The sequence below is a fragment of the Macaca fascicularis genome, chromosome 15, assembly GCF_037993035.2.
Source record: "Macaca fascicularis isolate 582-1 chromosome 15, T2T-MFA8v1.1".
NCBI lineage: Eukaryota > Metazoa > Chordata > Mammalia > Primates > Cercopithecidae > Macaca > Macaca fascicularis.
The window spans coordinates 125,101,110-125,125,989 of NC_088389.1; the positions used below are offsets into that span (position 1 = coordinate 125,101,110).

Consider the following 24,880-nt stretch of genomic DNA (forward strand, 5'->3'; position numbering starts at 1 on the left):
TTAATTGGGAGTTTTTATTTCCTCTGCAATCTAGAAATATTATTAAGTATCTGCAACATTACTTATTTTAAAAGTTTTTATTTTGAAAAGACATTTCTGAAAGTCCCAAATCTGTGAGCATTTGCTACTACAAAATTTTTAACTGTAAGCAATTGAGAGAGAAAAGGCCTAGAATTTGGCTGGGCGTAGTGGCTCACGCCTGTAATCCCAGCACTTTGGGAGGCTGAGGAGGGCAGATCACGAGGTCAGGAGATCGAGACCATCCTGGCTAACCTGGTGAAACTCTGTCTCTACTAAAAATACAAAAAATTAGCCAGGCACAGTGGCAGGCGCCTGTAGTCCCAGCTACTTGGGAGGCTGAGGCAGGAGAATGGCGTGAACTCGGGAGGTGGAGCTTGCAGTGAGCCGAGATCGTACCACTGCACTCCAGCCTGGGCAACAGAGCAAGAGTCCATCTCAAAAAAAAAAAAAAAAAAGTCCTCAAATTTATGCAAATGACATAGCAATCACTTCATGCCTGTCAACTCTTAAATAATTTAACAATCATAAGAGAATGGATTTTTTTTTTCTACTCTTGTTTGTATCTTGTCTTTTTGAAAGAGAGTACTTGTTAATAATATGCTTCTGATAAAACAAAAACTAAGGGAAGTGTGTGATACAGGCCTGAGTCTCTCTCCTCAAGTTCACTTTTTAAAAATAAAGCATAATCAGGGATATTGTAGCCTCTACCTATAAAGGAAGGCTGGCTTTATATATTAATGAAATAGGCAGCTTCTTACACGATGTGATTTCAACAAAGCCGGAAAGTATGTCCTGTCTCTAAATAATTTCCTAAATAACTCTAAATAAATCCTTCTAACACCAGTATCTGAAATGTTGTGACTGATTTCTTTCCGTCCTGCCCTGAAGTTCTTTCCCGACTGCAAAGAACAGCACATTTTGAATGTTTCAAACTGTCATACGTGTTCTCTCCAGAAGAGTGGAGTGATGCCCCTACCGGACATTCTAAGTCACAGGATAACATGACATATTCTATGACTGTCAGTTTTACCATGCGGTAAGTAGTTAAAAAGAAGACGTTTATATTTCCAAGAACACAAACTGTATTATGGAATAGGACTAAACACAAGGATTAAAATAATCCCTTATTTTTGCTTTAGGTTACTCACCTTGCTGTCGGTAATTGTATTCACTGAAGTATTGAGGAACACATTAAAGTTGGTTTCAGATTTTCTGACTTCAAGTTCCACATCTGAAATATGTTGGCATTTTGACCTTGCATAATTCAATGTCATGTCTCTGCACCACTGTTTCATTTTACACAAAATGATTGACAATAATAGTTATCCCACCCAAGTTGAACTTCCATTTCTGTCAATTGGTCAAACTGGGCTTCCTAAAAAGCCTTGTAGCTCTACAAAATATCAGAAAAATATATCAAATCTACTTTTAAGCAAATGTGAAGCTCTCAAGGAAGCCCTGATGGCAATCCAGAAATAGATAAAAGCAGCACAGGAGCTAGAGTTGCCTGGGGAACAGAAACTGACCTGGGTTACCCAGAGTTTGGGGTATTAACAACTACTCAGGGGGAAGTAAAACTAGTCCTTGGACACAGAAAACGTTGGGAAGGTTGAGTCAGACTTCTTGCATATAGCCAAGTCACAGTAGGCTAAGGACATGAATTTAGGAAGGAAAGCAAAAAAATCTACAAGTAGTATGAAAAAAAAATCTCCACCACCTTGATACATTTTAATGAAACACCAGATTACAAAGAAAAATACAAATTCTGGAAAGTGCCAGAGAGAAATCAGAGATTCCTAGAGGAAAAAGAATGTCCACTTTATAATGGGGTTGTTTTTTGCTTGTAAATTTAAGTTTCTTGTAGATGCTTGATATTAGACCTTTGTCAGATGGATAGATTGCAAAATTTTTCTCCCATTCTGTAGCTTGTCTGTTCATTCTGATTATAGTTTCTTTTGGTGTACAGAAGCACTTTAGTTAAATCCCATTTGTCAATTTTTGCTTTTGTTGCAGTTGCTTTTGGCATCTTCATCATGAAATCTTTGCCCATGCCGGTGTCCTGAATGGTATTGACTAGGTTTTCTTTTAGGTTTTTTATAATTTTGGGTTTTACATTTAAGTCTTTAATCCATCTTGAGTTGATTTTTGTATATGGTCAATTTTCTGCATATGGCTAGCCAGAGTTCTCCCAGCTCCATTTATTAAATAGGGAATCCTTTCCCCATTGCTTGTTTTTTCAGGTTTGTTGAATATTAGATGGCTGTAAGTCTGTAGTCTTAGTTCTTGGTTTCTGTTTCCTTCGTCTACGTGGCTTTTCTTGTACCAGTACCATGCTGTTTGGTTACTGTAGCCTTGTAGTATATTTTGAAGTCAGGTGGTGTGATGCCTCCAGCTTTGTGTTTTTTGCTCAGGATTGTTGTGGCTATTTGGGCTCTTTTTTGGTTTCATGTGAATTTTAAAATAGTTTTTTAAATTCTGTGAAGAATGTCAATGATAGTTTAATGGGAATAGCATGGAGTCTATAAATTGCTTTGGGCAGTATGGCCATTTTCATGATATTGTTTCTTACCCATGAGCATGAAATGTTTTTCCGTTTTTTTGTGTCTTCTTTCATTTCTTTGAGCAGTGTTTTGTGGTTCTCTTTGTAGAGGTCTTTCAGCTCCCTGATTAGCTGTATTCCTAGGTATTTTATTCTTTTGTGGCAATTATGAATGGGAGTTCATTCATGATTTGGCTATTGGCTTGCCTGTTGTTGGTGTATAGGAATACTAGCAATTTTCGCACATCGATTTTGTATCCTGAGACTTTGCTGAAGTTGCTTGTCAACTTAAGAAGCTTTTGGGCTGAGATGATGGTGTTTTCTAGATATAGGATCATGTCATCTGCAAAGATAATTTCCCAAGAAGGGAGATAAAACAGGAACATCTCACAGCCATTACAGAAATTGAAGCAGTATTTACGTATCTCAATTAAAACCAAACCACCATAAACTTATTTCTTTGAAAAATACGATTTTTAATGCCTGCTAAAATATTCTGCTGTATGGATATACCAAAATTTACCACGTGACTTAGTAATTAAATGTATTTATGTTCTGTCTTGAGTTTGCCTCCCATGTTTCAAATATACTAGTCTTTTCAGTTACATTGTCAAGGCCATTATTTATATTTTTATGGTCTTCTCAGCACCAGCTGTCGCGATCATTGAAATATATTCTTGATCTTAGATGCTCACTGCACACTTGACAGATTGAAAACTGAATAGAGGTGCTTGTTAGTATCTGCATCTCAGTGGCTGGGGACAGCTGGACTCAGAGCTTGTGTGACTCATGCAAAATCAGATGATCAATCATAGAGGGAACTTGGAACTTAAAAGTGTAAACTGGAACTTACACTTTTAAAAATTATTCTATCTCACATAGTGAGAAATCTTTATGACTCTTTAGTCTACAAAAGGGATTTTCTGTAAGGTGATAGATGATATGATATAGAGTAGTTCCCCTTATCCATAGTTTCACTTTCCGTGGTTTCAGTTGAAATGTGGTCAACTGTGGTCTGAAAATATTAAATGGAAAATTCTAGAAATAAATAATTCACAAGTTTTAGATTACATGCTGTTTTGAATAGTGTCCCTTCTAGGACATGAATCACCACTTGGTCTAGCATATTCATGCCTTATATGCTACCTGCCCGTTAGTCACTTAGTAGCCTTCGGAGTTATCAGATTGACTGTCGAGGTATCACAGTGCTGTGTTTAAGGAGCCCTCATTTTACTTAATATTGGCACCAAAGCACAAGAGTAGTGATGCTGGCTTATTGTTAGAATTGTTCTGTTTCATTAGTAGTTATTGTTATCTCTTACCATGCCTAATTTATAAATTTTATTATAAGTATATATGTAAAGGAAATACAGTATATATAGTGTCCCGTACTACTGAAGATTTCAGGTGTCCACTGAGGATGTTGGAAGGAATCCCCTGTGGATAAGGGTGCACCACTGTAAGTATGTTCAGCTTTAAGGGCTACATAGTCTCTGTCACAACCGCTCTACTTGCAACAGCACCGGACCACTCTGGCTAAACTTTAAGGCAACAAAGTTGTGAGTTGGTCTGAGCCCTCAGGTTGAAGGTCATGTAACCTGAGCATGCCCAGATGAACCAAACGTGCAACCACAAGGGGAACGTAAGTGCCTGGACCAAGGAAAAGACCACGGAGCAGGGACTGAATTAAGAAGCAGACGAAATATGGAGGGATCCTAAATTGAGCTCTGCCATCAGCCCATGGTAGGATCCAATCAGATCATGCCTCCAGGCATCATCTCATTGCAGAATTGAATCAGATCACACCTCATTACCCTATGCTTATAAAACCCAACCCAAATGCCAGCGCAGGGTGATATATTGGAGCATTTCCTCCTGTCTCCTTGCCGGTCCACTTGCAATGAAGCTTTTTTTTTTTCCTCAAAAGCCAATGTCATGGTATTGGCCTCCATGTACATTAGGCAGCAGGCCCATTGTTTGCTCGGTAACACCCTACCTTTGTACGTGAAAACAGCCACAGAGACTATGTAAATGACTTTTATCTCATTTAAATGAATTGTCAACCTCAGCTAAATTACTACGTATCATATAAACAGAAAATGTAAGTAAACTGATTATTTCTTTCCGTCCATGTTTTTACCCATTTTCTTCATGTGTAGAATGTTAGGATTTTGAAGTTAACTGTTTCTGAAAACTTATTTGCAAATTTTTCAACACTGCAAAAATTGCTAAAAATAATGAAGCCAATAAAATTAAGCCAGGTTAAAAACATAAAAGAAGAAAAGGAAGGAAGGCAGGCAGGCAGGCATTTGTTTAAAGCTTCTTTCCCTCAGCATACTATTATTTATGATTCAGCTATCTTGTTGCGTTTATCAGTAAATTGATTCTTGGCCGGTGCGGTGGCTCAGGGATGTAATCCCAGCACTTTGGGAGGCCGAGGCACGTGGATCATTTGAGGTCAGCAGTTTGAGACCAGCCTGGCCAACATGGCGAAACCCCGTCTCTACTAAAAATACAAAAATTAGCCAGGCATGGTGGCGGGCACCTGTAATCCCAGCCACTGGGGAGGCTGAGGCAGGAGAATTGCTTGAACCCAGGAGACGGAGGTTGCAGTGAGCTGAGATCGCGCCATTGCACTCCAGCCTGGGCGACAAGTGAGACTCCTTCTAAAAAAAAAAAAAAAGTTGATTATTTTATTGCTGAGAAGTGTTTCATTGTATACCATTTGTTAGCCCATTCTCTTACTGATGGACAGCTGGGATGTTTGGATGTTAGAAATAAAAGTGCCTTGAACTATCGTAAATTTTCATGTGAAAGTATGTTTTTTAATTCTCTTGGGATTAGAGCTGCTGGAACAAAGCAGCAGGGATCAGTGAAACCTTAATTTGTATTTTATTTTATTTTACTTTATTTATTTATTTATTTACTTATTTATTTATTTATTTTTGAGACAGAGTCTCACTCTGTTGTCCAGGCTGGAGTGCAATGGCACCATCTCAGCTCTCTGCAAGCTCTGCCTCCTGGGTTCACACCATTCTCCTGCCTCAGCTTCCCCACTAGCTGGGACTACAGGTACCCGCCACCACACCTGGCTAATTTTTTGTATTTTTAGTAGAGGCCGGGTTTAACCTTGTTAGCCAGGATGGTCTCAATCTCCTGTCCTCGTGATCTGCCCGCCTCAGCCTCCTAAAGTGCTGGGATTGCAGACGTGAGTCAACGCGCTGGGCCAAAACCTTAATTTTATAAAATGTTTTTTATGTTCCAGACCTTAACTTCTAAATTTGAAGTGTATATTTAATTATGGAATATGCTTTAATGTAATCTTTTGGGATAATCACATAATATTTTGCCTTGAGATTTTTAATATAAATAACAATAAAATAAAAAACTAATAGTAAATGAATATCCTCCCAATCTTCCTAACTTTGGAATGTGGGGACAGGATTCGAAAATATCTTAGAATTTTGAGATCTTTACATGGTTCCCTCAAGGCTTTTAAAAAGAGTATTTAATTGCCTGGCATCGTGGCTCACGCCTGTAATCCCAGCATTTTTAGAGGCTGAGGCGGGCAGATCACCTGAGGTCAGAAGTTCAAGAACTGAATAGAGGTGCTTGTTAGCATCTGCATCTCAGTGGCTGGGGACAGCTGGACTCAGAGCTTGTGTGACTCATGCAAAGTCAGATGATCATGCCTGGTCAACATGGTGAAACCCTGTCTCTACTAAATATACAAAAATTAGCCGGGTGTGGTGGAGGGTGCCTGTAATCCCAGCTACTCAGGAGGCTGAGGCAGGAGAATGGCTTGAACCGGGGAGGCAGAAGTTGCAGTGAGCGGAGATCGTGCCATTGCCCTTCAGCCTGGGCAACAAGAGTGAAATTTCGTTCCAAAAAAAAGAAGATTTAATTGTGTTGATTTTAATGATTACTAAAATTTTAGCGGTTTTTTTTGAAACATTTCTTGTTTCCTTTCTCTTTCCCTTGTAAATAAGCTGTAAGAGAAAACTGCTCAATCACAAAATGTAACATAAGGCTTTCATGTCAGTGTCCAATAGGAATGAATTTTTTATGGTGACCAGGTAGGGTTATAATCCAGAACTCTGGTAGGCACATCCATGTGTAGAAAATAGCATCAGTTTTTGTGGCCGGGTGCAGTGGATCACGCCTAAAATCCTAGGATTTTGGGAGGCTGAGGACGGTGGATCACCTGAGGTCAAGAGTTTGAAACCAGCAGATATAGTGTTCTTGTTCTCAAAGCCGAGGTGGGCGGATCACCTGAGGTCAGGAGTTCAAGACCAGCTTGGCCAACATGGCAAAATCCCATCTCTACTAAAAATACAAAAATTAGCCAGGCGTGGTGGCGGGTACCTGTAATCCTAGCTACTCGGAAGGCTGAGGAAGGAGAATTACTTGAACCCAGGAGATGGAGCAAGACTCCATTTCTCAAGGAAAAAAAAAAAAAAGAGTGCCAGTTTTAAACAGGTATGAATCTGAAATCTTCCACTTACTAGCTACACGATCCTCAAAAAATTACATGAATAACTTGAATCTCATTTCTTCATTTGTAAAATGTATGAAATCTAAATCCTTAGGGGATTTTTGGAGGATGGTATATATAGAGTATCTGATTTATGGAGTGTATTCTGTAAGTTTAATTTTTCTCTTCAGCCATCCATGTAGTCAGTATTTATTTAATAGCTACTATATGGCAGGCTCTGTGCTAAGCACTGGGGATACACCAGTCACACTGCCTGTCATCCAAGCAATTACAAAGCAGTGCTACCTACACCACGATAGAAGGAGAGATAGTGCTAACGTAGTCATAAAAGGGAGGTCAAGGAATATTTCTCAGAAAAGAAGGTGTGTATTGGCAGTGCTTTAAAGGATGAGTGGCAATTATCCTGGAGTGGCAAAGGAGAGCACTGCTTGTTTGAAAAGATAAAAGTAATTTAACATGGCTGGAGCGTTTATTTACTTGGGAGAAATGGCAGAATATGGGCTTCCATAAGGGTCCCAGGTAAATTAGCAAAGGCTACATATTGGCTTTTTAATTTTTAAAATTGATAAATTGTTACAAAATTAATTTCACTGCAGCTGAATGTGGCTGTAGAAAAACTTAAAGCGATTTAGATTGGTTTCACTTTAAATTCATGATCACAAGCTTCGAGTGAGCCTGTCCCTCATCTATTCACTCTCTCTATCCTAGATGACCACTCCATAGTGAATCTCTTCAAACCCTAGACGCTTCTTTATCTATCCTCCCTCTCAGCTGGTGACTTTCTGACCAGAAGTGTTTCAGATTCTGGATTTTTTTGGATATTGGAATATTTGCGTATGCATAATGAGGTATCCTGAGGATGGGACCCAACTCTAAACATAAAATTCATTTATGTTTACATTTGCTTCATACACGTAGCCTGAAGATAATTTTATACAATATTTTCTAGTAATTTTGTGCATGAAAGCAAAGCTTTGACTGTGTTTTGACTATGACCTGTCACAAGAGGTCCGGTGTAAAATTTTCCACTTGAGGTGTCTTGTCTTTTGAAGCATTTTGGATTTTGATATTTAGCTTAGGGATGTTTAACCCATATTATACAAAAAGTGGATAACAAGAAATTGTTTAGGTATATTTACAAATATTTTCTTCTTGGGTGTAATTATTTTGTAAAATGTTTTCATTATTATACCATTTACTTACTACACTCATATAAACAATAAAAGAAGCTATGTTTTTAATATTCTGAATGCATTTGTTTCTATCCTCTTCAGTTTTATATCCTCAATAAATATATAACAACTAATAGAAAACAATATTTTTTGCTACTAAATAAAACAATTAGTGCATCTTCTATGAGAGACCTTAAAAGTTAATTAGTCATTTAAATGTTCAGGCTAGTAGTTCTGACTGCACATTAGAATCACCAGATAAGCTTTTAAAACTCCTGACGCTGAGGTCTCACACCAGATAAATTAAATTTGAATTTCTATCCATGGAACAAATTGGTATTTTAAAGACTTCCAGGTGATTTCAGTCTACAGCCAAGATTAAAGGCCACTGGTTAACCAGAGCCCATCAAGCACTGAACATTAATCTTGAATAAACCTTTGTAGATATTTCCAAATGAAGATCAGAGCACCTCTAGCATGCTGCAAACATACTGTCTCTGCTTCTGTCTTCTTTAAAACACAACATATGGGCCGAGCGCGGTGGCTGACGCCTGTAATCCCAACACTTTGGGAGGCCTAGGCGGGCGGATCACGAGGTCAGGAGATCGAGACCATCCTAACTAACGTGGTGAAACCCTGTCTCTACTAAAAATACAAAAAAATTAGCCAGGCGTGGTGGCGGGTGCCTGTAGTCCCAGCTACTCGGGAGGCTGAGGCAGGAGAATGACGTGAACCCGGGAGGCAGAGCTTGCAGTGAGCCGAGATCGCGCCACTGCACTCCAGCCTGGGCGACAGAGCAAGACTCTGTCTCAACAACAACAACAACAACAAAACACAACATACGACTTTCTTAAAGAGTCAGGGCCAAGAGTCCAAAGACGGCTTGGCATATCTGCTATTCAGTCTCTTTTAATGAACACTGCCAAAGAGTTGACTCTGTGTTAGGGGCTAATGGAAACACAAAGGAGGAAGAAAACATGAGCTCTGCTTATAAGAATCCCAGTTAAAGACATTAGATAAGCGGTCTTTCCTCTCTAGTCTTCATGATCCCTGTCTGTGCAATGAGGATAATGCAGATATCTTCCTCATCTGATTATTGAGAAGATATTAATAAAATGTTGTACATAAGTGTTTGTATTAGTGAATGGCAGTACATTTTTTAAAATAATGTGGCCATTATTTTTTTTTCTTATTTTCAGCTGACTGAAGCTGACAACAAATTTTCAGCCGATAAGTAGAGTGAAGACTCTCAAACACTGTAATGCGCATGCCTACACTCTTAGACATTAGGGGAATCTCAAGAAGAATTTGAGGAGGGAAAAACAATATGGGTCAGGATGCTGATGTCTTTCAACTCTCCATGAATTAAGGTAAGAAAACTGTTAATTTGTAGAAATGAAGTGATGTCATAACTACTGGCTTTGGCCTAGGGAGTTAAGGGTCTAGGATCCAGAGAAGTAAACTGTATTAATGATGTGGTCAGATCCATGCCAGAGTTTGTTTGGAAATGCACAGAATTGATTCCAAGATGTTTTAATAATGCAGTCTGGAGTTTGCATCTCAAAGTAATGATCCATCAAGGATGGTCTTTAGAGCTATTTTCTAACTCACATGCTTAGTGGAGACTCACATCAAAATGCCCTGTTAATAGGAATCAGTAGCTGGTAAACTGAAGCCTAATTCAATTTGTGTCATTTCCCTGCAAATCTGTACTCCATCTATGTGCCATCACCTGAAGACCACACACCCAAAGCTATTAGTATACAATATGATGTATAACAGAGCTCCATGACTTCTCTGTGGAATAAATTTATTTCACTGTATTTTTTAAAAATATTTTTCATGTTTATACTCAGAGTAAATGAGAAATGTTACAGCTGTTCTTCTTTGTAAATTGTCACACCTTAAGTTCCTTAGGATGGCTCAACTCTTTCACTCTTCTAGCATGGGAAAGAATTGTTTAATAAAAATAAAACATAACAGTGGATTCATGATCAAAAGAAGGCAAAATAGAAGATTTTTGTTTTCTATTTCTCTTGACTACTCAGCTAATTGTACGACCACTAAACCTTTCTTTATCTCCCCCACCTCACAGGGTTAATCTCTAATGCTACTCAATATTTTATACCTATGTGGAAACTACCATTTAACAAAATGTTGTTTGATGTGGGAAAAAAATCATTCTTTCAATATTTGATAATTTTGTATGGCTAAGCACTTTTGTTAGATTTTTATTTTCTTCAAGAGAAATAAAATAGAGGCAGTGGAAAGGATTACTTCTCTGTCCCCAGGGGTTGAATACTCACCAGAGGACTCAGTATGTTTGATTCCTGATACTTACTTAAGACCCTTTTTCATGCTTACTTACTAGGGCTTTTTAAATTTGTCTTCTTCCAGGTGAAATAATGCAAAACAACTCGAGAATGAAACTACTGATTCATTAACAAAGAACAGAAAATAAGCAAGGGCAAAACTTGAGAACATACATACACAAAAATACAAAGACTCACGTAATTTTTATCTCAGATAAACAAGGAAAGAAGTTTGCTGAATTTGCCTTTCTACTAAGAAGTCTTTGCTTTCACTTGGTTGGGAGGGTGCTTAACATCAAGAAGCAGGAGCTCCTGGAAAACAGGCCCCTTCTACCCTAACATGTTTTCTGTGGGGCCTTTCAGTTATTGTCCCTAAGCAGAGGTAACTGGGAAGTAGCCTTGGGCTGTAATTTTCCCATTTTACCTTAAGCAATATCATAACTAGCAATGTGTGACGCCCAGGAGGTTTGTTTCCTAGATAACATTCTCTTTACAATATAAGGGCTCTTTGAGAGAGTTAATATAATAAATCCTCAGAGTAAAGTCTAGGATACTCTTTAGAAATTAACTATTAGTTGAAACATATGAAAGCCGTTCAGCAGGTGACAGAGCTATTTGAAAATAGATTAAACAACTTTCAAGTAAATTATTATAATATAATTTAACATTCATTAATGTTGTTAGTGATTACACACTAAAACATAGCCCAAAATAACATATTTTATCCTCATATTGTAACACAATTTATGTTACACTTGAACAAAAATCCCTCAATGTGCAGCTGATTTTAAATCCATCATCAGTTCTACTAGTCAAAAGTGGTTAATCATTTTGCATTTGTACCTCTGGTAGCCAAAGTAATGTATCTTCTCTTCATGTTTCTTTATCATTCATTAATGTGCTGTTTTCACATTGGTTAGTTTTGAAATTGTCCATGGCCCAGTTGACCCAAGCAGAAAGATTTCACAGGCTGGTTGCATTGTATTTTACCTTCTGTTGTCAATTCCTTTGGTCTAGTAAGAATGAGATCCTTTGGTCTCATAAGAATGAGTTTTTTTTTTCCTTTGAGCATACAGAATATTTTTGGTTTTGTTCAAAAGTGAAGCCATAAATCAGGAAATGTTTTTCTTCTTTGTTTATTTGCTCCTCTAGCAATGTGTATTTCATATATGTGAGTGCTCAGGTCTAAATTTCAGGTCTACATTCAGCACAGCATCGTCATGGACAGCTAATGAGATTGCAGATGGTAAAGCAGAACATGTGTGGTCATGGGATGAAACTACTCCAAATATTTTATTAAATGCTTACACTCCCTTCTCTCACTGGCTTCATTTGCATAAACATTTTATATTACAATTTTTTTACAGACATAAATACATGAATACCTCCATTGTAATTGTTCTTAAAATTTAGCATGATTATCTCCTTTGAAGAATAGAATGGTCCTTTAATCAACCAATTAAAATTGTATAACCCACCAGAAGAATTCATACACTGTGCTTAATAATTAGTCACAAACCATATGTCTGGGACTATTTAATATTGACTTTAGCTCCATGTATATTATTTCCATCTACTTTTTTATGTTAGTGGGTTAACAGTATGAATATGAATATATGAATTTCTAAATGGAAAGAGATGTGCTTTCTTTATTAAGCTTTGGATTGTCAAGGAGAGCAATGGTTAAATATGACTAAGGTCCATTTATATTTAACTCTGCTCTTTTTTTCTGGAATTGACAGTATAGCTGAATGCATGCTGGTATTGTACTTTCTCCTTTGAAATAACAAAGAAGCCAGATAAAAGGATTATTGCTCACAGAAGAGAATAGAAAAAAGCAAGAGACCCAGGGAAAGAAGGACTCAATCCACTTTCTCTAAAATTATTCATGTTTGAGACAATGACTGATGTCATGAGTATCTTCTTACCTCTCTATGCCTTTTTATGGCATATTTTAAGGTTGATTTTTGAACTGGCTTTATAAATGTTTTCTAAGGTTTCAATGAAGGTGAATATGCCTTTGCAAACTATTTCTCAGGCTATGAACCATGAGTGTGTGGTCAGTGAGTGGCAATGATGACATGCCACACTTGTGGAGAACTAAATGTGAAAGATTAAATGCTTTTTGCCTTAGATCAGGAAGAAGAGGTTGTTCACTTGTTTAGAATGAACTCTCTGAGTTTCTTTATCCGCTCAGCTGGTAGCCATTGTTTTCTGCAGCCACCAGAGACCCAGACGGAAGCACAGCAGCAGGAGACCCACCTGCACGGGTCAAATTGCAGATGTGGCTTCAATGACATGATCACAGTGTGAAAGTTCCCTGGGGGCACACAGCATGCCTGGAGAACACACACACACACACACACACACACACACACACACACACACACAGAGGTCAATGCCTTTATTGAGTCCAGGGCATTATATAAACAGGGAACTTCAAATTGATGGGTTTAAAGCAAGCAGGCACTAGTACTAGGAAGTCACATTGTGACTGAAAAGTGTCTAAATGGTCTGTTTAGAGGAAGCAGCAGGACAGCTGGGAGCCCAGATTGCTGGGAGACAGAGGTGCCTCCAAGTTTTTATTTCTGATCACTAGCTGGAGCCATCTGGTGGGGGTATAGTACAGGAAACTGTACTATAGGGTACAAGGTACAAGGATGACTGAACCCTGCTTCTGGTTTGAGAAAGTTCAACTCATATTTAAAAATGGATGTTAAGGCAATATAAAACTTTAAGCACTCACTGCACTACGCTTACCTCTATTTTTTACCATTGTACTGGAGGTTCTAGCCGAGATAATTAAACAAGAAGAATAAAGTAAAGGCATTCAGATTGGAAAGGAAGAGGTAAAATTATCTCTACTTGCAGATGACATTACCTTGTATATAGAAAATCCCAACAATGCCACTAAAAAAATTATTAGAACTAATAAACAAGTTCAGCCTGACGGCAAGGTACAACATCAATATACAAAAACTGCATTTCTGTACTCTAGCAATGAACACTTCAAATTAAGACAATTCCATTAATAATAGCATCAAAAAATAAAATGCTTAGAAATTAGTTATTCAAAAAAAGCAAAAGTTATACCCTAAAACTACAAAACATACTTGAAAGAAGGTTAAAAAAAAAAAAAAGGAGTAAATAAATGACAGGACACCAATGTTCATAGATTGGGAGACATTATTAGGATGGTTTCCCAAATTGATCTACAGTCACGACAGCTCTGTAGAAATCCCAACAGCCTTTTCTGTGGAAATTGACAAGCCGATCCAAAAATTCATGTGGAAATGCAAGGGACTCATGATAGTCAAAGTAATCTCAAAAGTGAAGAACAAATTTGGAGTATGCACACTTCTCTACTTCAAAATTTACTACAAAGCTATACTAATAATTGCAGACTTGTACTGGCATAAGGACATATAGCTCAATGGGATACAGCTAAGAGTCCAGAAACCAATGTTTACATTAATAGTCAGTTGATTTTCAACAGGAATGCCAAGGCTGTTCAATGGAAATAATAGTCTTTTCAACAAAAGATGCTGGGAAAACTGGATATCACATGCTAACAACTGAAGCTGGACCCTTTGCTCATATTTTATACAAAAAGTTACCTCAAAAATATATCATAGACTAAAGTTTAATAGAAAAATTATAAAACGCTTAGAAGAGAGCATGGGGAAAAAATCTTTTTGAGTTTAGGCAAAGCTTTCTTAGATATGACACCAAAAGCACACGCAATAAAAGAAGAAAATAGATAAGTTGGACTTCCTATAACGTATACATATATGAATATATCATATTGTATCCCATAAATATGCGCAATCATTATTTGTTAATTAATTTTTTTTTAAAGTAAAAAAAAAAATTTTTTTTGAGATGGAGTCTTACTCTGTCACCCAGGCTGGAGTGCAGTGGTGTGATCTTGGCTCACTGCAATCTCTGCCTACCGAGTTCAAGCAATTCTTGTGCCTCAAACTACCCAGTAGCTGCGATAACAGGTATATGCCACCACGCCTGGCTAATTTTTGTATTTTTAGTAGAGATGGGGTTTGGCCATGTTGGCCAGGCTTGTCTCGAACCCCTGACATCAGGTGATCTGCCCGCCTCAGCTTCCCTAAATGCTAGGATTACAGGCCTGAGCCACTGTGCCTGGCCAGAATTTTTGTAGTTCCAGAGATGCTACCAAGAAACTGAAAAGACCACGCACAGAATGAGAGAAAATATTTGCAAATCATATATCTGATAAGGGATTATATCCAGAATGTATAAAGAACTCTTACCATTCAATAATAAAAAGACAAATAACCCAATTTAAAAATGGGCAATGGATCTGACTAAACATATTTCCAAAGACTAGCCTGTGTGCTCACAGGAAGATGATCAACATTATTTGTCATTAGAACAATGTAAATCAAAACCACAAATGAGGCTGCGCGTGATGGCTCACACCTATGATCCCAGCACTTTGGGAGGCTGAGGTGGGGAGATCACTTGAGGTCAGGAGTTCGAGACAAGCCTGGCCAACATGGCAAAACACTGTCTCTACTAAAAATACAAAAATTAGCTAGGTGTGGTGGTGGGCGCCTGTAATCCCAGGTACTTGGGAGGCTGAGACAGGAGAATCACTTGAATCCAGGAGGCGGAGGTTGCAGTTAGCTGAGATTGAGCCACTGCACTCCAGCCTGGGTGACAGAGCGAGACTCCGACTGAAAAAAAAAAACAACAAAAAACGCCAGTGACACTGTCTTACACTCACTATTATAGCTATAATCAAAAAGACAAATAATGACAAGTGTTGACAAGAATGTGGAGAAGTTAGACCCTTCATACATTGCTTGTAGAACACAAAACGGTGCAGCCACTTTGGGACACATTTTGGCAGTTTCTCAAGATGTTAAACATAGTGTTAGAGAGTGAAACCCCGTCTGTACTAAAAATACAAAAAATTAGCCAGGCGTGGTGGCGGACACCTGTAGTCCCAGCTACTCGGGAGGCTGAGGCAGGAGAATGGTGTGAAACCAGGAGGCAGAGCTTGCAGTGAGCTGAGATTGGGCCACTGCACTCCAACCTGGGCGACAGGGCGAGACTCCGTCTCAAAAAAAAAAAACCATAGTGTTAGAATACAACCCAGTACTTAACCAACCCCTCCGCCCCAGTATATATATTCAAGAGAAATAAAAATACACATTCACACAAAAAGTGACGTATGAGTGTTCATGGCAACATTATTTAATAATAACCAAAAAGTGAAAACAACTCAAGTATTCATTAACTGATGAACGTGGCATATCTGTATTATGGAATATTACTCAGCAATATAAAGAAATACTACAGGCCAGGCACGGTGGCTCAAGCCTGTAATCCCAGCACTTTGGGAGGCCGAGGCGGGTGGATCACGAGGTCAGGAGATCAAGACTATCCTGGCTAACATGGTGAAACCCCGTCTCTACTAAAAATACAAAAAACTAGCCGGGCGTGGTGGCGGGCGCCTGTAGTCTCAGCTACTTGGGAGGCTGAGGCGGGAGAATGGCGTGAACCCGGGAGGCGGAGCTTGCAGTGAGCCGAGATCACGCCACTGCACTCCAGCCTGGGAGACACAGCGAGACTCTGTCTCAAAAAAAAAAAAAAAAGAAATACTACAACATGGATAAAATATGAAACACTATGCTAGGTATAAGTAGCCAAAACACAAAAAACCACATATTGTGCCATTCAATTTATGTAAAATGTCTAGAAAATGCAAATCTATAGACACAGAAAGTAGACAGATTATTACCAAGGAACAGAGCAGGTTGGAAGGGATAGGAATGATGGTAATATGTATGGGACTTGGGGAATTGTTATGGCTCAATTGTGTACCCCCAAAATTCATATGTTGAAATCCTAATCCCCAGTGCCTCAGAATGTGACTGTATTTGGAGGTAAAGCCTATAAAGAGTTAAGGTTAAATGAGGTCATACATGGCCCCTAATCCAATCTGACGGGTGTCCTTATAAGAAAAGAAGATGAGGACACAGACACACAGAGGGAAGACCATGTGAGGACACAAGGAGACAGATGCCTACAAGCCAAGGAGAGAGGCCTTAGGAGAAACCAGTCCTGTCCACAGCTGGATCTTGGACTTACAGCCCCCGGAATCATGAGAAAATAATACATTTCTGTTGTTTAGGTCACCCGGTCTGTGGTGCTTTGTTATGGCAGCCCTAGCAAACATTTATAGGGATGAAGAACGGGTCCTAAAACTGACTGCAGTGATGATTACACACGTCAGTGAACAGATTAAACATCACTGAATTTTACTTTTAGATGGATAAAATGTACATTATATTAACTATATCTCAACACAGCTATGTATTTTTCTAAAGTACAAACAGTTTTTTTTGTTTTTTTGTTTTTTTTTTTTGAGACAGAATCTCTCTCTGCCACCCAGGCTGGAGTGCAGTGGTGCGATCTCGGCTCACTGCAGGCTCCGCCTCCCGGGTTCACACCATTCGGCTGCCTCAGCCTCCTGAGTAGCTGGGACTACAGGCGCCCGCCACGGTGCCCGGCTAATTTTTTTTCGTATTTTTAGAAGAGACAGGGTTTCACCTGTGTTAGTCAGGATGGTCTCGATCTCCTGACCTCGTGATCCGCCCGCCCCGGCCTCCCAAAGTGCTGGGATGATAGGCGTAAGCCACTGTGCCCGGCCCAGTAATTTTTAAAATACAAAAACGTTACATAGAGTGAACTCTATGGCACAGCTTCCATACTGAAGGAATTATACTCTGTGTTTAAAAACCTGATTAATATTTGGATTAAGTTTTTTAAAAACTGGGTCATTAAATTTTATTTTAAGGTTTTAACAGTTCTTTACCCAAGCCAAACATTTTATCTATAGTTGCCCAAGGAAATGCAGTAAGCGGGTTACTTAATTTCCTCCCTGTGGCAATCCTTGGCTCTCACCCTTGTTAACACTTTATTAATGCAAGTCAGCAACTGCTATTTTTACATCTTATCTTTCATCAATGTTTAACAGATAGCAAGTCTAGGGCTCATAATGGTCTGCTAATATTGTTCTTAACAAGACACTTAGCTTCCATAGTTATTTGCCAATGAAGCAAGAAAGTGGTACCACTTCATCATTATTCTGATTTTATTGGAGAGAGTGACTGTGAGTTTGCTGAGGGAAGCAGCCCAAGGAAGTGGGATGGGACAAATTCTACAACAGAGATCACCATAGACAAGGAGTGGACCCATGAAACTTAAAGATGTAGAGATTTAGGGAGTGACTTTACATCCTGTGATTCATGTCTTTGGGGGTTTATTATTAATATTTAGTTCCTTGTTGCCATATAATGAAAGATGTAAATGGGTTGCTGTGCTGAGTCATATTATATTATAATTTTTGTTTTTTGTTTTTTTTTGAGACAGAGTCTCGCTCTGTCTCCCACGCTAAAGTGCAGTGGCGTGATTTTGGCTCACTGCAACCTCCGCCTCCCAGGTTCAAGTGATTCTCCTGCCTCACCCTCCCAAGTAGCTGGGACTATAGGCGCCTGCCACCATGCCTGGCTAATTTTTGTATTTTTAGTAGAGACGTGGTTTCACCATATTGGCCAGGCTGGTCTTGGAGTCCTGACCTTGTGATATGCCCGCCTCGGCCTCCCAAAGTGCTGGGATTACAGGAGTGAGCCACCGCGCCCGGCCAATTTTGGTTTTTAATTAGAAACTAGATAGGATGCATACCAATTATATATTATGACATGTCCCCACCCCCTGCCAAATAGACACACACACAAACATACACGTTTTCTCCTTATCTTTTCTCCAGTCACGGTATCTATTTCACTTACAACTTTTATGCAATATCATGAAATAAAAATAATTTTAAAAATTATTAATCTTCATATTGTGAGACTAGATGGATAAATTTGATATATGTGATATTGTTTATCTTTGGTAATTTTGTAAATAGTTTTAAACGGTTTTTGACATTCAAACGGAAAGACACATCTCTCTCTTTTAATATAGAAGGTGAGTCTTGGTTATTTACAGCATACATGGGGACCTTATCTGATTCTCCAACCCCTGGAAAAATAGAGTTGAATGCTCATTTGATCCTATTCCACATGCTACTGGTTTCCCTCCTCTTCACCCTGCTCCAGCCTTGAGGATGTTCTTGCTGAAATATCACCATCCAAAGCTCTTCCTCTATCAGGCTTTTGCATTTGCTGTTCCCTTTTCCACATCTTCTCAAGGCTGGATCTTCTTTAGTTTTCAGCAAACTGTGAACTCTGTGAAGAGGCCTCCCTGACCACTCAAACTAAATTAGCCACTGCCCCATGACTGTTTTTTTTTTTTTTTTTGTAACTTTCGTTAAAGTGCTTTAATCTCCTCAAGTGCTTATTATTATTCTTTGAGTGCATTTTGATCATTTGTTTTTTCTTGTTTGTTGTCTAGAAGTAGATGACAACTTCATGAGAATAGGAACGTAATCCTCATGAGGGCAGGCGTTTTACTCGTATTGTTCACCATTACTCTCCCATTCCCATCTCAAACTGTGTGCTGTAATAGGCATTCAATAAATAATGGAATGACTGAATGACAGACAAATGTCACACGTCATGCTACCTGATGTTATAACATCCAATGTTGATAAATGAACAGAAGCAAAATTAAAGGCCATGAGAAATTGTAATGGTCACACTGATTAAAGGCTCTGTGGGCTGCACCTCATCACACACATTTGTCAGTGGCTGAATGAAGGTGATATTTAGCAGTTTGATATTACCTATGAAAACGAGCCAAATGGATGTGGCATGCTTTCTTTTTTTGAAACATATTTAATAATTGATTTCAATCATTTTCAATCTGAAGTTTTAATATACTTTTAACAACAGATTTCATAGTTTGGTTTTGTTTTCTTGTTTAGTGACTCATTTACTTGAGCATTAATATTAAGCCAGTTCTTTATGTAGTTGTATGTAGAAGTAGCCACAAACTCCCCAGCACCAACTCCAGGCCAGTTCGAACACGGAGGACTCACTCAAATTCCTGCATCTCAGTGATGGTACAGCTGATTTGGTTCTTTAGCAGTGAATCTCTGTCCTGCTGCCTTCAAGCTGCCATTTCATTTCTTCAATATGGAGACAGGAAACGTGGCTTACCATCAGCAACAAGTTAGTAGTAATCATCCTCATGGAAGACACAAAAACGTTTGTCAAGAGGGTCCAAAGGTTGTAGCTGGTGAGAATTTACAGGAAAAAAGGAAGGAAGGAAGGAAGGAAGAGAGGGAGGGAGGGTGGAAGAGACAGAGGGAGAGTGTAAGAAAGAGAGGAAGGAGGGAAAGAAAGAAGGAGGGAGCAAGAGAGTGAGAGAGAGAGCCTGAGAAAGATACTGGTGGGCTCCACACATACCAGCAAAACAAACTCATTGAGGTAGAACATTTTAGCATTTAAGTTTTGACCAGCATCCAGATGATTTCCTTTATTTTTCTGAGACAGAGTCTTGTACTGTCTCCTAGGCTGGAGTGCAATGGCGTGATCTAAGGTCACTGCAACCCCCTCCTCCTGGGTTCAAGTGATTCTTCTGCCTCAGCCTCCCAAGTAGCTGGGATTGCAGGTGCCTTCCACCATGCCTGGCCACCACGCCACCACTTCTCCATGTTGGCCAGGCTGGTCTCGAACTCCTGACCTCAGGAGATCTGCCTGCCTCAGTCTCCCAAAGGGCTGGGATTACAGGCGTGAGCCATCGCACCCGGCCTCAAATGACTTTCACATGTACTTAGCAATGCAAAACTATGGTCCTGAATTCTTGATTTCATGCATTTTGCTTAAAGGAATGTAAGTTGACAAATGGTATGTGTAATTTCCCCTGTGGTTTCCCTCTTCAGAGTCTGTGCTCACTACATTTAATAATGAGATATAAGTTTAGGAAATGCCTCCATAGTGTTCATTATACTTTGTGTATTTTCCCTGAGACAGGAAACAGAGGACTGTCTGTCAAAGAAAGCAATTTTTTAAAATTCACAGCCAACAGGGAATATTCCTTTCATTTTTTTTAGTTAAATCTGTAATTTAACAAGTGTAGAGCAGTGTTTGTCAGCAAGGAGATTGAAAACATTATGTGTATTCTCTACCTGCTGATAATGATATTCCAAGTGGGAAGTCACAAATATATTGGCATCAATAGCAATAAAGAAAGCAGATTAAGCTCCAAAACTCGTCACCCACTTTGAAGCCAAATAAAAAGCCCATTTTTCTTTCTAGCTATCAATGATGTAAAACTACAGACTGTAACTGCAAATAATCATTGGCAAGGACAACATAAAAGTTACAAATTTAGACTTTGAAAACAAATCAAACTTGAAACAATCCTCTGTATTTTATTCCTAAATTAAAAATTTCCTCCTTTTTCTTGAGTGAAAGAACTTATACGTAAGCATGGAAATGAGAACTCAATCATTTGCTGAAACATATGCCTGAGAGTTACTTAATTCAAAACCACTGTTGTCATATGAAATAAAGCAGAAATTGATTAGCAGGTAATAAAAGGCAATTAATTTAACAGGCAGTAAATATATTGCTGATTCCTGAAATCTCTCGCCCCATTTTCTCTTTACAAAACTATTTCAACTCATAGCATTCTCTCCTTTCATTGAAGTCCTATAGTAATTAAAATCAGTAATTTAATTATATACTGCCTTGGTATACAGAGTTTAGAGTTTGTAGGACTATTGCTAATCATCTAAATCAGGAGTTTGGTAAACTGTGGCCCAAAGAATGAAACTTGGCCATACCTATTTTTTTACATTTTGTCTACGGTTGCTTTCCTGTGACTGAGCTGAACAGCTGTACAGAGACGCTGCAGCCTCTAGAACAAAAGTAAATTTACTATCTGTCCCTTTATTGAAATAGACCCTAAGATTGTCACAGGGAAAAAATTAAGTCTCCTAATCAGAGGATATTGTTTCACAAGTGGGGTCCCTAAGATGGAGCAGACAACCCTCCTGGGCCCTGCACCTGATCCACCTGGGATCATGCTGCCTGGATTCACCAACCTCCATGGATCGATTGACAATTTTGTTGTAACTGCTGTTTTCCTGAAATTTACCCCTACCTTTAAAACCCTTACTTGCGGCAGGGTGCGGTGGCTCACGCCTGGAACCCCAGCACTATGGGAGGTCGAGGCGGGCAGATCACGAGGTCAGGAGATCCAAACCATCCTGGTTAACACGTTGAAACCCTGTCTCTACTAAAAATACAAAAAAATTAGCTGGGCGTGGTGGCAGGCGCCTGTAGTCCCAGCTACTCGGGAGGCTGAGGCAGGAGAATGGAGTGAACCCGGGAGGTGGAACTTGCAGTGAGCCAAGATCACACCACTGCACTCCAGCCTGGGTGACAGAGCAAGACTCCGTCTCAAAAAAGAAAAAAACAAAAAAAACCCAAAAGCGTGTAGCACCTCCCTCTCTTGATTGCTTCTGCTTTCACCATGTGACATGTAAGCTCCCCCTTTGCCATCCATCATGAGTAAAAGCTTCTTGAGGCCTCACCAGAAGCCATGTTTCCTGTACAGCCTGAAGAACTGTGAGCCAGTTAAACCTCTTTTCTTTGTAAATTACCCAGTCTCAGGTATTTCTTTATAGCAATGCAAGAATAGCCTAATATGATGACTATGTTAATATAAAAGTAAATTTCAGGCCAGTGTGGTGGCTCACGCCTGTACTTCCATAACTTTGGGAGGCCAAGGTGAGTGGATCACCTGAGGTCAGGAGTTCGAGACCAGCCTAGCCAACATGGTGGAACCCTGCCTCTACTAAAAATACAAAAAACTTAGCCGAGCATGGTCACAGGTGCCTGTAATCCCAGCTACTCGGGAGGCTGAGGTGGGAGAATCACTTGAACTGACAAAGTGGAGGTTGCAGTGAGCTGAGATCATGCCACTGTACTCCGACCTGGGTAATAAGAGCAAAACTTCGTCTCAAAAGAAAAAAAAACCAACAAAGTAAATTTCAGATCAAAGAATATTGCCAGTAATAAAACAAATTGGCTATTTCATAATGATAAAAGATCTTAATCCTAAATGTTTGTGTGCCTAATGGCAAAGCTTCACATACTGGAAAAACTCAAAGAAAAGATAGACAAATCCACAATCATAGGTAGAGATTTAAATGCCTCTCTCTCAATAATGATAGAATACAGAAATGGAAAATTAGTAAAGATACAGAAAAATTTACACAATGTCATCAACCTACTTGATCTAATTGACTTTTACAAAATATTCCACCCAACAATATAGGAATATACATATTTTTCAAGAACAGATGGGGCATTTATCAAGATAGACCATATTCTGGGACATCATCAAGTCTCAAGAAATTAGAAAGGATTAAAATCCTACAAAATCTATTCTCTGACTAGATTGAAATTAAGTTAAAGATTAACAACTGAAATCTCTTTCACAATTTTCCAGGAATCAGAGAAAAAAATTACACACTCCTTTTAAAAAATGAGTGAAATTATAAGTGGGAGCTAAACACTGAGTGTACATGGACACAAAGAAGGGAATAATAGACACTGGGGACTATTTGAGGATGGAGGGTGGGAAGAGGGTGAGGATTGAAAAATTACCTACCAGATATTGCGCTGATTACCTGGGTGACAAAATTATCTGTATACAAACCCCTGTGACGTGCAGTTTACCAGTGTAACAAACCTGCATATGTACACCTTAACCTAAAACAAATGTTGTGAAGAAAAAAAATGTGTGAAATAAGAAATACTGAAAAGTATTTTGAACTAAATAAAATTGAAAGCACAACAAAGGCAGCTAAAAAATGGCTTGGGGAAGGGTGATGTGTGGCAATGACAATCTATACTAGAAAAGGAGAAGAGTTGCAAATCAATGACTATTTCCACATTAAGAAACTAGAAAGAGAAAAGCAATTAAACACCAAGAAAGTAAATGCAGGAAAATAAAGTTCTGAACAAAAATAAATGGAATAGAAAACAGAGAAATGGAGAAAAATAAATGAAACCAAAAGCTAATTCATTGAGAAGGTCAAGGAAATTAATATACCTTTAGCAAGACTGGCAAGGAAAAAAGAAAAGAAACTAATTGAAAATATCTGATGAGAAATGGTATTACTGTGGAGTCTAAAGATGTTGAGGATAATAAGGGAAGATTGTAAACAAATTTATGCCAAAACATTCAAGAACTTAGACAAAATGGACAAGTTTCCAAGGGTCACAAACTATCAAAGCTCCCTCATGAGGAAATTGAAAACTTGTGTAGCCTTATATCTACTAAAGAAAGGTTTGCAGTTAAAAACTTTCCCCCAAATTAAGCTCCAACTTTAGGTTACTTTACTAATGAATTCTATCAAGCCGTTAATGAAGGAATAATACCAGTTACACACAGACTCTTTCAGAAAATTGAAGAGGAAGGAATCCGTCCTAATCCATTCTATAATGCCAGACTGATTACTCCAATACCAAAACATGGAAAATACATTATCAAAATCTATCTTACTGTTGTATCTCTCATAAACACAGATGTCAAAATTCTTAGCAAAATTTTAGCAAATACAATCTACAATATACAAAATAGATAATGTGTCATGTCTAAATGGAAATCTAAGGTTGTTTTAACATTGGAAAATGAATTAAAAGAATTAATCTTACTACTGAACAAAAAGGAAAAATCTTACCATCATGTCAACAGTTATAAAAATACATTTGAATAAGTTCAACATCCATTTCTGATTAAAAAGGAAAAATAAAAACCTTTCGGAAGAGCAGAAATAAAAGGGACTTACCTCAATCTGATAAAGCACCTATGAAAAACTTACATCTAAGCATCCTAGGATCACGAGTGAGACAAGGAGGCCCACTGTTGTCATTTCTATTCAACATTGTACTGAAGCTATAGCCAGTGAATCCAGGCAAGAAAAGTAAGTTAAAATCATCTGTGCTGGAAGGAAGAAATAAAACCATCTTTACTGACTGACAACATGGTTGTCTAAATAGAAAACATGATTGAACCTACACAACTGTAGAGGCAAGAATAAGGTGGTTGATCTTTGATTACGCCTGATAATTGCAGCCAGTAAAAACTCCTGGTACAGATTAATGGAGTCCAAAATAGGTAGGTGAGTTTTTTTTTAACTCTCACTCCCTCAATCGTTTATTCCAAGCCGCTGATTCCAAATGTTTAATTGTAATGGAATGCACATCTATCAGATATTCATCAGGACAGGCTGGGTTCACCCATCCTATTACTATTCTCTGCTCACACTGGTCTCATTACATCGTTCTCCTGTTATTTGTCCATGTCCCTTATGGCCTCTGTCGCATAGGCA

The 24,880-nt window shown here is 38.6% G+C and overlaps 1 long non-coding RNA gene across 4 annotated transcripts in view; it reads left to right on the forward strand.

Annotated features, from left to right (window-relative positions):
* The window catches only part of LOC102137919 (uncharacterized), a 226,383-nt gene that overhangs the window by 162,451 nt on the left and 39,052 nt on the right, over positions 1–24,880 (forward strand). For all 4 annotated transcript variants that reach the window (XR_010581653.2, XR_010581654.2, XR_001485471.4 and 1 more), the window contains exon 2: positions 9,427–9,597. This is a non-coding gene — a long non-coding RNA (uncharacterized lncRNA). The remainder of the gene's footprint in view (positions 1–9,426; positions 9,598–24,880) is intronic.